A 16271-nucleotide genomic window follows, 5' to 3' on the forward strand; every position below is an offset into this window, starting at 1 on the left:
TGAGAAAATTAATAATCTCACAAACAGATAATGAGAATATTCTTATAAACATAAAATATTCTTACATACGTATAAGATATTCTTACAAATACAAAATAATATTCTTAAAAACATAGAATAATCTAACAAACAGATACTATATGAAAAATTCTTGCAAATAGAAAAAAGAATAGCCCTAAAAAAAATCTTACAAATAGGTAAAAAGAGAATTCTTGTTGTGAGATAAAAAGGGAGGGGATGATGTTCACATGAAGATATGAAAAGATTCACCGTTTATCTTTTTGCAAGGAAACAAAGGGACTGACGTTCTTCCAAACAGAAAGGAGGAATGGCAATCAAGAGATACGAGGGCTGGAGGTCTTACAATTATATATATTATATATATATATATCTATATATATATATATAATATATATATATATATATATATATATATATATGTATGTATGTATATAGATAGATATATATATATATATATATATATATAAAATATATATATATATATCTATATATATATATATAATATTATATATATAATATATATATATATATATATTAATATATATATATATATATATAATATTATAGATATATATTTGAGAAGGAAAATTCTGAACACTGAACTTAAAGAGCTATGCAATACCCAGTTCACATCACCTTCTTTTACTTCTTTCTAATGAACACCATATTTTTTGGAAGCTTGAATTTCAAGTCAATGGGCCCTGCGAGATTGTTCCATATGAATAGATTTCATCTTTTCATTTTCAAAATAATAATCATTATTTTATACAAAATAAACATCCAAAAAACAAAGGGCAAATTATATCTGTATATGCCTTAGTACTGTAATACTCATACTCCTCTTCTCTATCTGATCATACAGCAGCTATTAGTTCTGTGAAATTACCCTCTCTCTCTCTCTCTCTCTCTCTCTCTCTCTCTCTCTCTCTCTCTCTCTCTCTCTTCCCCCATAATATCATTTCCATATTATGATTATCATTCAACCGTGAATTCTGAAAAGCGCTCTCTCTCTCTCTCTCTCTCTCTCTCTCTCTCTCTCTCTCTCTCTCTCGTGTTAAACACTTGTCATAAGTCTTTAAAACGTTGTTTTATAATCAGACATACAACACCTACTCCCATAAATAATAATCCCTCTTCTGTAGTTAATCTAATCATTCATTAGATTAACTCTCTCTCTCTCATATTACCCGTCCTTGGATAGTGGTCACCATGCCCTATTTCTGAACATTTTCTCTCTCTCTCTCTCTCTCTCTCTCTCTCTCTCTCTCTCCTGCGGCACAGGAGAGGGGAAAGCAGCATCATCCAGCCACTCAACGCCTCTCCAGCGAGGCGGAACGCCCGCTGATAAATCCGCTGATGAGAAGAACAACAGAAGCAGTTTCCGAACTTCTTAATTCGATAACGACGGAGGGAGGGAGGGAGGATTTCCTCCCAGAGGATAATGATGAGAGGCGGCAGAAGCAGTCGTGGCGGCGGTGTTTCAGATACAATAAAACGCTCATCTTCAGTATTGATACACGACGGACAGAGCGCCGAATCGCGAGTTCGGCGGTTTCTATATCATGTGGGGGGCGGTCGTTCTGCCTTAATGTTGATTGGTTGGCAGGTTTCCGATTGGGAAACGACGATGCTTGGTGATGGAATATATATTATATATATATATATATATATATATATATATATATTATATATATAATATATATATATATGTGTGTGTGTGTGTGTGTGTAGTAGTATATACATATATATATTATATAGTATATACACACACACACACACACATATATATATATATACTATATATATATATATATATATATATATATATATATATATATACATATATATATATATATATGTAGAATCTAGTCGTCAATTTCTTATCAAATACATATGCAACTGTAATAGCCACAATGCCTTTAAAGTTTTGACAAGCGTATCTCCCCCCCCCCCCACAAAAAAAAGATAGAATTCAAGAAGTTAAGAGGGCATTGTGGCTATTACAGTTGCATATATATATATATATATACTTATATATATATATATATATATATATACTTATAAAATATACATAGTGTGCATATAACCTACAGATAAAAAACAACACAATGCTCAGTGCCACAATGACATATCAACATGTATACAGAAAAGTCCTAAATAAACTCAATATACATTCAAGCCTACTAGGAAATGTTTTCATTTACAGCAAACAATTAAATATACATGGTAAGATGTATGATAATAAGTAAATTAAAAACACATCCTATTTTAGTTGTTGCAACACACATCAGCACATCTTGAAAATAAGACAGAGCAAATAACTACCACTAAAGAAATAATGATATGAATTACAACGACGCAACGAAAGAGGCCTTTTACGACTGTCTTTTACTGCAAAATGACCACCTCTTAATGTAGCGATTCAACCATCCGACGTCCCTCCTAATTCGTTGTAGCGATTTTAAATTCATTATAACGGATCCGATCCGATGATCGGATTTCCCCGTTTCCGATCCCCTTCTGTAGGGCGTTCGATCAAACTTCTTTCATTATCCTAATGGACTTAAGTCCGATTGTGGCGAATGGAGGAGGAGGAGGACTGGAATCCCTCCGTTGTCAAATTCTCCTTGTTACAGAGAGGTTCGAATTCCCTCCTCCTTCAATCGGATTAAAAGATGCTGAGAAAAATCTCTCTCTCTCTCAATACCATTTCCCTATTACGATCAGAATGCAACCGTGAACTGAGAAAATCTGGCTCTCTCTCTCTCTCTCTCTTCTCTCTCATCTCCATCATATATATCATCTATTATCTATCTATATACATTTCAATAACTTTAATTATCAGAATGCAAACCGTGAATTGAGAAAAAAGCCGCTCTCTCTCTTCTCTCTCCTCCTCTCTGCCTCGTCTCTCTCTCTCTCTCTCTCTTCTCTTTATATATATATTATATCTATATATATATTATATATACTAATAAAAGGAGCCCATAAAAACACCAAAATGTAGAGAGAAAAGTACTATATTCAGATACTGCTGTCTCTCTCTTCAGGTATATGAATGAGAAAAGTTTACAGAAAGGTGGTATTTATACCAAGAGATTCGTCCACAAGTAAGCCAATTTAGGTCACCCCCGCTGATAATCTTCCTTTAATCTTCTTAAGCGTTGGTTGAATGAACACTGCGTCGACGATGTCCGATGCCCAATTCCCTTTTGAGATGTTCATTACCTGCTTCTCTTTTATTAAGGCCGATTCCATCATTTGACTCTTGTACCGGCAGTTGCTGCTATAAATTACACGTGACATATTCCCGTTTATTCTATGGTTATGTTCATTTATATGATTGAAAATAGCCGAGTTCTGTTGTCCATACCTAACTGACCGTTTGTGTTGTATTAATCTCTGGGAAGTGATTTACCTGTAAATCCAATGTAAGATTGGTCACAGTCCTGGCATGGGATCTCGTATACCCCAGAGTTCTTTGGCGATGTTCTTTGTTGGACGTTTCATCAGGGATTTGGCTAAGGTATTTGGGTAGGTAAATGCAAAAGGGTTGGATTTCCCAAGGGTGTGAGTTACTCTTAATCGTCTCCAGGTGGGGAATTTTTATTTTATTGTTGGGTGTGTCTCTGGTCTTGTCTTTAGGGGGTCGGTAGAAAATTACGTTTGCTTTTTTGATTGCTTTCTCAATTATATGGTCAGGATACTTTAAAGATGAAAGTTGCTTGCGAATTAGTTCAAATTCTTTTTCCAGGAAATCTGGGGAACAAATTCGTAAGGCTCTTAAGAATAGGTTGCTAGCTAGACCTATCTTGATAGTATTGTCATGATAGCTAAAGTAGTGAATATATGAAAGTGAGAACGTTGTTTTTCTGTATATGGTAAATTTGTATTCTGTCGTGTCTCTGATTATTAAAACATCAAGAAAAGGAATTTTGTTGTCTGTTTCCCATTCAACTTTAAATTTGATGCTGGGCACTAATGCGTTTAATTTTGAGAGGAATTCATTAAAATTACCCCACTTATTATCCCAAAATGTTAGTATGTCATCCACGTACTCATCCACAGCATGTTTTTGGGTTTTATTGCATTTATTACTGTAGTTTCAAAGTATTCCATGTACAGATTGGCTAAAATAGGACTTAAAGGACTACCCATACTACACCCGAATTTTTGCTTGTAGAATGATTCCCCGAATGAAAATACGTTATTAGATGCACATAATTCAACTAACTTTATTATTTTGTCAAGTGCCAAAGGGAAATGATCTGAATAGGGGGATAATTTTTCCCTTAAAAACTGAAGAACGTCCTGTACTGGTACTTTTGTGAATAGGGAGTCTACGTCAAGGCTTAAAAGTTTTATGTTGTGAAGTGTATATGTGCTTCTCTGAATTTGTGACAAAACGTCTTCCGAATGTTTGATGTGACTGGGAGAAAAAGTGCCTAAAAAAGGAGAAAGGAGGCCAGCTAACCATTTAGAAATTTTGTAATTGAAAGCTCCGGAGCATGAAACGATGGTCTGAATGGAAGATTGTCTTTGTGAGTTTTGGGAAGACCATAAAAGTAGGGTAATTTAGGATTAATTACTTTAAATTTCTCTAATAGTTCAATACTCTTTTTGTCTGGCAATTAATCTTACTTTCGAAAAAATTCTGTGGGAACGTTCTGGAGGGATTTTTTCGTCAGTCTTTTTCGTAAGTATTTGTGTCGCTAAGGAGCTGGTTGATTTTGTCGAGGTAGAAGTCTTTGTCCATTATTACAATTTTGCCGTCTTTGTCGGATCTACTTATTATAACATCTAACTTTTTTAGCGAGTGGATGGCTATCATGAATCTGCGGGGACAGGATATTTCTTATGAAGGTCAGTTAAAGCATTTAGTAACAACTCCTTTTAAAACATATCTCTTCACGGCTGTAGTTTTTGTCAGATATGAATTTATCAAAAGCCACTATGAAGTCTAGGTTGTTTTTGCGGTCTGGCATTAGGGCAAAGGATAAGCCTAAATTTAAAACTAAATGTTGATTTACAGTAAGGGGGGTGTTGGATAAGTTTAAAACTTTGTCTTGTTGTTCAAGATTATTCCATGCGCTATTATCTATTAGGTTATTTAACTTGCGTAAAAGTCTGTTGGAATGAGTCACGCTATTATAGGCAGCAATGTCGGAAACAGAATGAAATCAGATACCTGTATACGTGGTCCGTAGTGAGGAGGCGAAGATTAGATTGAGTTCCATATATCACATCTGCGTAGCACGAAGATGTCGTTTCTCGTATTGGTGATTCTTTCTTCCAGGAAAAATCTTGTGTGATAGAGGGAAGGGTTTGGATTGCAGAGTCCATCTCCCGAATCCGTACATTTTTGGAAGTACTTGTTCTTTGAGGCATTCTTCCAAAAAGTGTTTTTGGTTTTTCAGCCGGTGTAGTCTGTTCAGTTCTTTTCAAACTTGCGGAAAACTGGCTTGACTTCTGGAAGCGAGTGAAGAATCGTGGGAAAGGCGGTTGAATTCCATAATGGGCTGACAATGACTGGCAAAAGTGTTCAGTAACAACAGCAAATTCCACTTAATAAAAGGAGCCCATTCTTTTAAAAACAAAAACCCAAAAAGTAAGGTAGAGAAAGCAAAAAGTACTAATATTTCAGAGACTGCTGTCTCTCTTCTTTCTAGGTATATGAATGAGAAAAGGTTTACAGAACAAAAGGTGGTATTTATACCAAGAGATTCGTCCCACAAGTAAGCCCAATTTAGGTCACCCCCGCCTGAATAATCTATCCTGTTTAATCCTTCTTAAGCGTTGGTTGAATGAACCACTGCGTCGACGATGTCCGCATGACCCAATTCCCTTTTGAGATGTTCATTCACACCTGCTTCTCTTTAGTTAAGGCCGATTCCATTCATTTGACTCTTGTACCGGCAGTTGCTGACTATAAAATTACACGTGGACATATTCCAGTTTATTCTTATTGGTTATGTTCATTTATATGATTGAAAATAGCCGAGTTCTGTTGTCCATACCTAAACTGACCGTGTTTGTGTGTATTAATCTCTTGGGGAAGTGATGTTTACCATGTAAATCCAATGTAAGATTGGTCACAGTCCTGGCATGGGATACTCGATTACCCCAGAGTCTTTGGGCGATGTCTTTTGTTGGACGTTAATCAGGGATTTGGGATAAGGTATTTGGGTAGGTAAATGCAAAAGGGTTGGATTTCCCAAGCGGGTTGTGAGTTAACTCTCTTTAATCGTCCTACCAGGTGGTTGGGGGAATTTTTATTTTTATTGGTTTGGGTTGCGGTGTATCTTGGTCTTGTATTTAGGGAGTTGGGGGTCGGTAGAAAATTACGTTTTGCCCCCTTTTTGTTTGAATTGCTTTCTCAATTATTATGGGTCAAGGGATACTTTTCTAACCGACCCCCTAAAGACAAAGACCAGAGACACACACCCAACAATAAAATAAAATTCCCCACCTCGGAGACGATTAAGAGAGTAACTCACACCCTTGGGAAAATCCACCAACCCTTTTGCATTTACCTAACCCAAATACCGTTAGCCAAAATCCCTGATTAACGTCCAACAAAAAGACATCGACCCAAATGACTTCTGGGGTTACGAGATCCCATGCCAGGGACTGTGACCCAATCTTACAAATTGGATTTACAAAGGTAAATCACTTCCCCAGAGGATAATTAACAACACCAAACGGTCAGTTAGAGGTATGGAAAACAGAACTCGGCTATTTTCAATCATATGAAATGAACATAACCATAGAATAAAACTGGAATATGTCACGTGTAATTTTATAGCAGCAAACTGCCGGGTACAAGAGTCAAATGATGGAAACTCGGCCCTTCCTTAATCAAAAGAGAAGCAGGTAATGAACATCTCCAAAAGGGAATTGTTGGGGCATCGGGACATCCGTCGGAACGCCAGTGTTCATTCAAGCCAACGCTTAAAGAAGGATTTAAAGGAAGATTATCAGCGGGGGTGGAACCTAAATTGGACTTAACTTGTTTGGACGAATCCTCTTGGTTATAAATACCACCTTTTCTGTAAAAACTTTTATCATTCATATACCTGAAGAGAGAGACAGCACAGTCTATGAAATTATAGTACATTTTATCGCTACATTTTGGTTGTTTTTTATGGGCTCCTTTTATTAGATGGAATTCTGTTGTTACAGGTGAAAACACTTTTACCAGTCATTGTCAGCCCCATTATGGAATTCAACGCCTTTCCACGATTTCTTCACCCTCACTTCCAGAAGTCAAGCCAGTTTTCCGCAAGTTTGAAAAAGAAACTGAAAACAGACTTACACCGGCTCGAAAAAAACCAAAAACACTTTTTGGGAAGAATGCCTCAAAGAACAAGTATACTTACCAAAAAATGTACGGATTCGGGAGATGGACTCTTGCCAATCAAACCCTTCCCTCTTATCCACCACAAAGATTTACTTTCCATGGGAAGAAAGAATCACCAATACGAGAAACACATCTTCGAGATGAATACGCAGAGTGATATATGGAACACTAATCTAATCTTCGCCATCCTCAACTACGGGAACCACGTTATACAGGTAATCTGATTTCCATTTCTGTTCCGACATTGCTGGCCTATAATAGCGTAGAATCATTCCAACAGAACTTTTACGCAGAAGGTTAAACTAACCTAACAGTAATAGCGCATGGAATAATCTTGAACAACAGGAACAAAGTTTTAAAACTGATCAACCAACCCACCCCTTACTGTAAATCAACCCATTTAGTTCTGTTTAAAATTTAGGCCTTAGTCCTTTAGCCCTAATGCCAGACCGCAAACAAAAAAAACCTAGAAATTCATAGTGGGCTTTTGATAAATTCATAATCTGGACAAAAACTACAAGCCGTGAGAGATATGTTTAAAAGGAATCCCCTAGTGTTTACTAATGCTCTTTAACTGGACCTTCATAAGAAATATCCTGTTACCCGCAGATTCATGATAGTCCATCCACTCGCTAAAAAAAGTTAGATGTTTATAATAAGGTAGATCCGACCAAACGGACGGCAAAATTGTAATAATGGGACAAAAGATCTTCTTTACCTCGACAAAATCAACCAGCTCCTTAGCGACACAAATACTTACGAAAAAACTGACGCGAAAAATCCCACCTCCAGAACGTTCCCACAGAATTTTTTTCGGAAAAGTAAAGAGTTAATTGGCCGAAGCAAAAAGGAGTATTGAACTATTAGAGAAATTTAAAAGTAATTAATCCTAAATTACCCTACTTGTGTATTTTTGATGGTATTCCAAAAACTCAACAAAAGACAATACTTCCATTGCCAGGACCCATCGTTTCATGCGCCGGAGCCTCTTTTTCAATTACAAAATTTGCACAAAATGGTTAGCTGGCCTCCTTTCTCCATTTTTTTAGGCACTTTTTCTCCCCAGTCAACATCAAAACATTCGGAAGACTTTTGTCAATCAAATTCAGAGAAGCACATAAACACCATTCACAACATAAAAAACTTTTAAGCCTTGACGTAGACTCCCTATTTCACAAAAGTACCAGTACAGGACGTTACTTCAGTTTTAAGGGAAAAAATTATCCCCCCATTATTCAGATCATTTCCCTGTTTGGCACTTGGACAAAAGAATAAAGTTAGTTGAATTTATGTGCATATAATAACGTATTTTCAATCCCGTGGGGAATCATTATACAAGGCAAAAATTCGGCGGGTGTAGTATGGGTTGTACTTTTAAGGTCCGATTTAAGCCAAATCTTGTACATGGAATACTTTGAAACTACATGCAATTAAATGCAATAATAAAACCCAAAAACATTGCTGGTGGATGAGATACGTGGATGACATACTAACATTTTGGGATAAAAGTAAGGGGTAACTTTTAATGAAAGTCCTTCCACCAAAATTAAAACGCATTAGTAGCCCATGCATCAAATTTAAACGTTGAAGGAGGGAAAACAGACAACCAAAATTCCTTCTTGATGTTGTTTTAATAATTCAGAGGACACGACAGAATACAAATGGTACCATATACAGAAAAACCAACGTTTCTCACTTTCCTATTCAATTCACTTTACTTTAAGCTATCATGACAACTAATATCAAAGGCTAAAGGTCCTAGCTAGCAACAACCTATTCTTAGAGCCGTTACGAAATTTGTTCCCCAGATTTCCTGGAAAAAGAATTTGAACTAATTCGCAAGCAAACTTTCAATCTTTAAAGTATCCTGACCATATATTGAGAAAGCAATTCAAAAAAGCAAAACGTAATTTTCTAACCGGACCCCTAAAGACAAGAACCAAGAGGAACACACCCAAACAATAAAAATAAAAAAAATTTCCCCACATAGGAGACGATTAAGAGAGTAACTCACAAACCCTTGGGAAAAATCCAACCCTTTTGCAGTTTACCTACCCCAATACCTTAGCCAAAGACCTGATTAACGTCCAACAAAAAGACATCGCCCCAAAGACTCTTGGGGTAATACGAGATCCCATGCCAGGACATGTGACCAATCTTACAAATTGGATTTACAGGTAAAACTCACGTTCCCAGAGATTAATTACAACACAAAACGGTCAGGTTAGCGGTTATGGACAAACAGAACTCGGCTATTTTTCAAATCAATATAAATGAATCAATAACCTATGAACTTAAACTGGAATATGTTCACGGTTAATTTATAGCAGCAACTGCCGGTACAAGAGTCAAATGATGGACGGAAATCGGCCTTAATAAAAGAGAAAGCAGGTAATGAACATCCTTCCAAAAGGGAATTGGGCATCGGACATCGTCGGAACGCAGTGTTCATTCAAACCAACGCTTAAGAACGATTAAAGGAAGATTATCAGCGGGGGGGACCCTGACCAAATTGGCGGCCCTTACTTAGCTGGAACGAATCTCTTGGTATAAAATACCAACTCCTTTCCTGTAAACCTTTTCTTCAGTTCATATAACCTGAACGAGAGAGGACAAGCAGTCTCTTTGGAAATATAGTACTTTCTCGCTACATTTTGGAGTTTTTATTTTTGGGCCCTTTTGATTAGATGGAATTCTGTTGTTACAGAACAAACTTTTACCAGTAGTCATATATTATTAATTAGATAAGATATAATACTATATAAATCTAGTATATATATATATGATAATATATATAAGATCTTATATTATTAAATAAAACAACATTTCAATATTAAGATCAGAAATGCAACCGTTGAATTGAGAAAAGCCGGCTCTCTCTCTCTCTCTCTCTCTCTCTCTCTCTCTCCTCTATCTCTCTCACTCTCTAATGCACTTTTCCCTATTACGGCTTACTATGGCAACCAGTTAATTCAGAAAAGAAAAGAGCTCTCTCTCTCTCTCTCTCTCCCTCTATCTCTTCTCTCTCTCTCGCTCTACTCTCGCCAATAATACAGTTTCCCTGTTATTGGTTATAATGCAACCCATTAATTCAGAAAACGTGATCTTATACTTAGATCTTCAAAAAGTCGTGGACAAAGGTCCACACAAGAAACTAAATTACAAAAAACGTTGGAGCTTTAGGAATTTGTATGGAGGAAACAGCAGACCTGGAAATCGAAGACTCGCTAACTTATAGGAAAAACAAAAAAGAGAGTCGATTATTAAAATGTGAAGGAATCCGAATGGGCAGATGTAAACAAGTGGAGTTTCCTCAGGATTATGTCCTTGGCCCTATGCGTTTTTTATTTTACTATTAATGACATTGGATGTTGAATTAACTTGCAGGATAGGCCACAAATTTGGAGAAATTTGGAGATGACACCAAACTAGGTGTAAAGTGTTAAAAACAAATAGGAACAAACCAACCCTATTGCCCAAACTAAACAATGCTGCTTGGGGAAATGACATACAAATAGTGGTAGAAACAAGAAAGAAGAGGACCTTGGAGTCATTATTACCAAGGACTTAAAATTCCCACAAAAACTGCAATAAAAAGGCTGAAAAGAAAGCACAGAAACTAGTGTTGATACCATAAAAGGAGGCAGTTCAAATACAAAGAAAGAAAGAAAACAGTGCTGCAGATCTACACATCCAATAGGTTTACGACCTCATCTTGAATATGCTGTACAGTTTGGTCAACCAACACTAAGCCAAAGGACGTAAAGAAAATAATTAGAAGGGGTACAAGGGAAGATTAATTCCATCCATCAGGCAAATAGGTTACCAAATACCGACAAGAAGCAAAGCACCTGAAACAATGTACGGCTTAGAAACACGGAACGAGTTGCGAGGAAAAAACTAATAAAAACATTCAATAAAATTACTGAAAATTGCAACAAACAAAAGTAGACAGAACAAAATATTTACGTTAAACGAAAACCAGACAAAGAAATAATTGATGGAAACTAGAGCTGAACAAAAGATACAGACATCCACCCTTTGTGGGAAACTTCTTTACATACAAGATATGTGACACGTGGGAATAAACTGACAACCAGAAAGTTGTAAACAAAGCAACAGTGAGGAAGAACTTTAAAAAGAAAGCTAAGACAAAATCATTAGGACACTGTTGAACTGCCACAGTAAGACCTGGCTAGGAGATTAAGTGAGCACACCGATGTCTCCTCGGATGGTACTAACAAAGTCTTTGAGGAACATCCTAATCCTTGTAACTTCTCTCTCCTACTCTCTCTTCTCTCTCTCTTCTTCAACTCATCTCTATCTCTAAGACGGGAGCCAAAAATATCACGAAATTCGGTTTCAAAAATATACATGATTATAATATTTCTGCCACGATTATTCCAGTTACAACAGTCATTAAATATTCAATGGAGCTTTAGATAATTTATTCACAGAGGATTATATTTCTGACAGGCTGCCAAAATGCTTTATTAATTCGTAAAAACGCAAGCAGTGCTACATTAATCAACGCTAGGTAATAATAATAATAATAATAAGAATAATAATAAAATGAAATCCTCACTTTTCAGTTACTTACTTATAAAACCAAATAAATATTATAAAAAAGTATCCAAAAAAATCCCTTTTCAACATTTTTCTAACTAAAATTATTCATCTATAAAATAATCATATTTCAATTAATGTTTTAAAACCAATAGCGTTTATAAATGTAAATGTGTGTGCGCGTGTGTGTGCGTGAGTGGGTTTCTATGACTTGTATGTTTGCAAGCATGTGTAAGCAAGTGCACGAAAGCTTGCGACAGCGTGTGCTTTAGAGTAAATGGGTTTCCATACGTATGCCACCTGCGGGGCACAGTAATGTGTGAACGCTTGAGAACATGAACTGGCATAAAACATAAAAAAAACTCTCTTTATCAAACAGATTACAAACAATAAATACAAAGTCAGAATAGGCGAATAAAAAAGTCCGTATTTTATTATGAACAAATCCTCCTCCTCCTCATCATCATCATCATCATCATCATCATCATCATTCTCGTAGCCTCCAGCCTTTCGTCCCACAGTTCTCATCCAAGTAAGTCCGGATATCAGGCATTTTTTTGGGAAAACGAGTCCAGCTAATGGTAGTGTCCCCCCAAAAAAAATTAAATAAAAACAATAATAACAATGAACTAAAAAGGTATCTTAGAGAGAATTGCTTGGAAGTTCTTTGTCTGATGATCCTCTAGATATTCCAGGGAATGGAGTCAGATATTCCTCATATCTCACATCCGCCCAACGAAGAAATTCCCTAGACTGGAATCTGAGAAACCAAAACTGCTCAGCCGCGATCCCAAAAACAGAATCTGATATTGCGAAAGTGATTATCTGTGAAATGACTGAGTTTGGAGGTTGATATTCAAAAGGTGCTCACACAAGAAATTCCAGAGAATTCCGTAAATGAGATTCCCGAGGGTAAAATACGACGTTCTCCATGCTTAACGTAAAGATATTCCTCCAATTGGAATCTGATATTACAAGAACGCTAAAGTATAATATTCTTTCGACTAGAATATGACATTCCAAAAGCGTTAGAATATATTCCCGCGAATGGAATCTAATATTCCATACGCACTAGAACATAATATACCTGCAACTGGAATCTGATATTCCAAAAGGTCGAGAATATAATATTCATGCGACTGGAATCTGATATTTCAAAAGCGCTAGAGTATAATATTCCTTGCACTGGAATCTGATATTCTAAAAGCGCCAGAACATAATATTCCTGCAACTGAAATCTGATATTTCAAAAGCGCTAGAACATATTCCTACGACTGGAATCTGATATTTCAAAAAAGCTAGAACATAATATTTCTGAGACTGGAATCTGATATTCCAAATGCGCTAGAACATAATATTCCTGCAACTAGAATCTGATATTCCAAAAGCGCTAGAACTTAATATTCCTGCGACTGGAATCTATTCCAAATGCGCTAGAACATAATATTCCTGCGACTGGAATCTGATATTCCAAATGCGCTAGTAGAACATAATATTCCTGCAACTAGAATCTGATATTTCAAAAGCGCTAGAACTTAATATTCCTGCGACTGGAACCTGATATTCCAAAGGCGCTAGAAAATAATATTCAAAATTGAAATCTGATACTCCAAACGCATAGCAACATAATTCCTGCCAGTGAAATCTGATATTTCAAAAGCGATCTAAAATAAAATTCATAACAAAAATCATTGTTTAAAAAATGCTCACTTTAAAAGATTCCCGAAACCGGATACGTTCTAAATGTCAAGACCCAAAACTCATAGAGGAAATGACAGACATCTGGTAATAATGTACTAAAAAATACAACTGTCTCTAGAATCAGAAAATAAATAAAAACAAAAACACTATCCTGTTGAAAAATTAACTCACAAAAAGATTTTAGTGTTAGAAGACATCGGTTGTACAATTACAACTAAATAAAAAAAAAAAATAAATCTGGATATTAGAGTTTTTGAATCAATACTTTTTTCGTGGTTTTTACTAAAAATGAGTGATACTGAAGAAGGAAAACAGGACAAAGAAGACGAGAGAGAATAAGAGCATTAATTCTAATTATTCATCAATCTAATAGAAAACAAATTTAAGTACACATATATATCACACATACATACATATAGTATTCACTATGTATGAGTGTGATCTATATGTGTACTTACATTCGTATGTAATTATATATATATATATATATATATATATATATATATATATATATTATATATATATATATATATATAGAGAGAGAGAGAGAGAGAGAGAGAGAGAGAGAGAGAGACCAATATATGCTGCGGGAACACGCGTCAAACAAAGAGGAGAAAACACAATCAACGAATATCCACAATTTCAAAGGTAAACATAACACATCAATCGGGCGCTTTAAAAAAAATCAATGAATAATAAAGAACGTAGAAAGTGAATATAAATATTCGTGAATGGAATCGAATCCTCTGTAAACTCGAATTGAATGAAATGAAAATGAATAACAGTTATCAACCCATATGAGCGACCAATTTCGTACAATAACAAACTATGTCTGTGAAATAATTCTCTCTCTCTCTCTCTCTCTCTCTCTCTCTCTCTCTCTCTCTCTCTCTCTCTCTCTCTCTCGTTGCAATATCCTGAACAAGCTGATTGGAATTTTAATAAGTTCTGACGAGATCTAATTTCAAACAAGACAATGCATGAAACGGTAATTGAAAAACATACCTTCAATTCATGTGGAATTAGTTATTATGTATTAATTTAATTAAATATTAATTTACATACAAATGCATAAAACGCACAATAATATATATATATATATATATATATATATATATATATATATATATATATATATATATATATATATGTAAATAAAACACACACACACACACACACACACATATATATACGTATATATATTATATTGTAAAGGAATATTGATTTATTGAATGTAAAATTGAAGAAAAGGTTGAAAATTGATATTTGCATAGAAAAAAAGTGTGTACACTAGACAACAGATGGCAGTAGCGCTTGGCGTAGGCGGTAGTCGCCAAGGATAATGTACCGAAAAACAATGATATTTGGTCCATGGATGTCTAGCGTGAGTCTGGTATATAAAGGCCCAAAACGACGATTTTCGTTGGAGCTGAAACAAACAAGTGAATATAATAGTGTATCAAGTTTTGAGGAATATATGGTAATGTATTGTTTATCCATTTGGGACGTTTTCTTGTGTGATGTAACGTTGGTTTGCCACTAAACTTTTTGATGTTACAGTGAATTATATGTGTTGTTGATGTAAAGCTTTGTGACTTGGGTATTATACTGTAATGCAGTGATTAGTGATTATAGTCTTTGATGAAGTGCTGTGTAGCGAGTCTTTGCTTTTGTGTAAAGCGTCCGTATTTTGTTTTTTTAATGTTTCTGTTTGTGACTTTAATTTCCTTACTAGTTGTTATTAACAGTACATTTTTAAGTTATAGTGAGTTGTCACTGTTTCCTGATATATTCTCCTCGTAAATCCTTACCGTAGAGAAAGTTTTTTTTTTTTTTTTATGTTACATGGGGGCCTGTCGAACGAAACCCGAACGTTTCCCTATTCAGTTTTTGCTCATTCTATCGAACGAAACTCGAACATATCCATACTCAGTGTTTACTCATTCTATCGAACGAAACCCGAACGTATCCTTATTAATTGTTGCTTTATTCATGTCGAGCGTATTCGACCATAACTTGACGTAATCCTATCCCTACTGTTATTGCTTTTCAGTACTTCCATGTACTTTAGAGAGGGGGAGAGTTGTGATAGTGTTAGTGCTATATTTGTCTTGCTGTTATTATTTTGAGCAGGTTATTAAAGATGTTTTGATTTGAAAGATTTCATACGTAGTCCTAGTGGTGAAAAGTTTTAGAAGGTATAACTAAATAGACTGGATTGTTCTAAGCTAGGTACTATAATGTAGAAGTATCAGAATCTGCAAGGAAGCAAGAAATCTCAAATAAAGTAAGTGAGGCGCTAATGACTTTAGGCATTTGTCTGATAAGGAAGGTTGTTACTAATGAGTTTGGGAAGGGCAAGAAACTGATAGCCAGCAAAGCGCAAGTGAGAATAATACAGAGGGAAGTGCAAGTGAAGAGGAAGGTGCCAAAGCCGTACGTGAAAAAACCAAAGTCACGCAAGGTTAAACCAAAAAAGTCCAAACTTGTTTATGAAGGGATGAGTGTTGAGCAGATGCAGATTCATTTGCAATAGTTAGATTGGAGAATGAGAGAGCTGAAAAGGAGAGTGAGAAAGCTGTTGAACTAAAGAAGTTAGAAAATGAGAGAGCTGAAAAGGTTA

This window comes from Macrobrachium nipponense, chromosome 7 (assembly GCF_015104395.2).
Source record: "Macrobrachium nipponense isolate FS-2020 chromosome 7, ASM1510439v2, whole genome shotgun sequence".
Lineage (NCBI taxonomy): Eukaryota > Metazoa > Arthropoda > Malacostraca > Decapoda > Palaemonidae > Macrobrachium > Macrobrachium nipponense.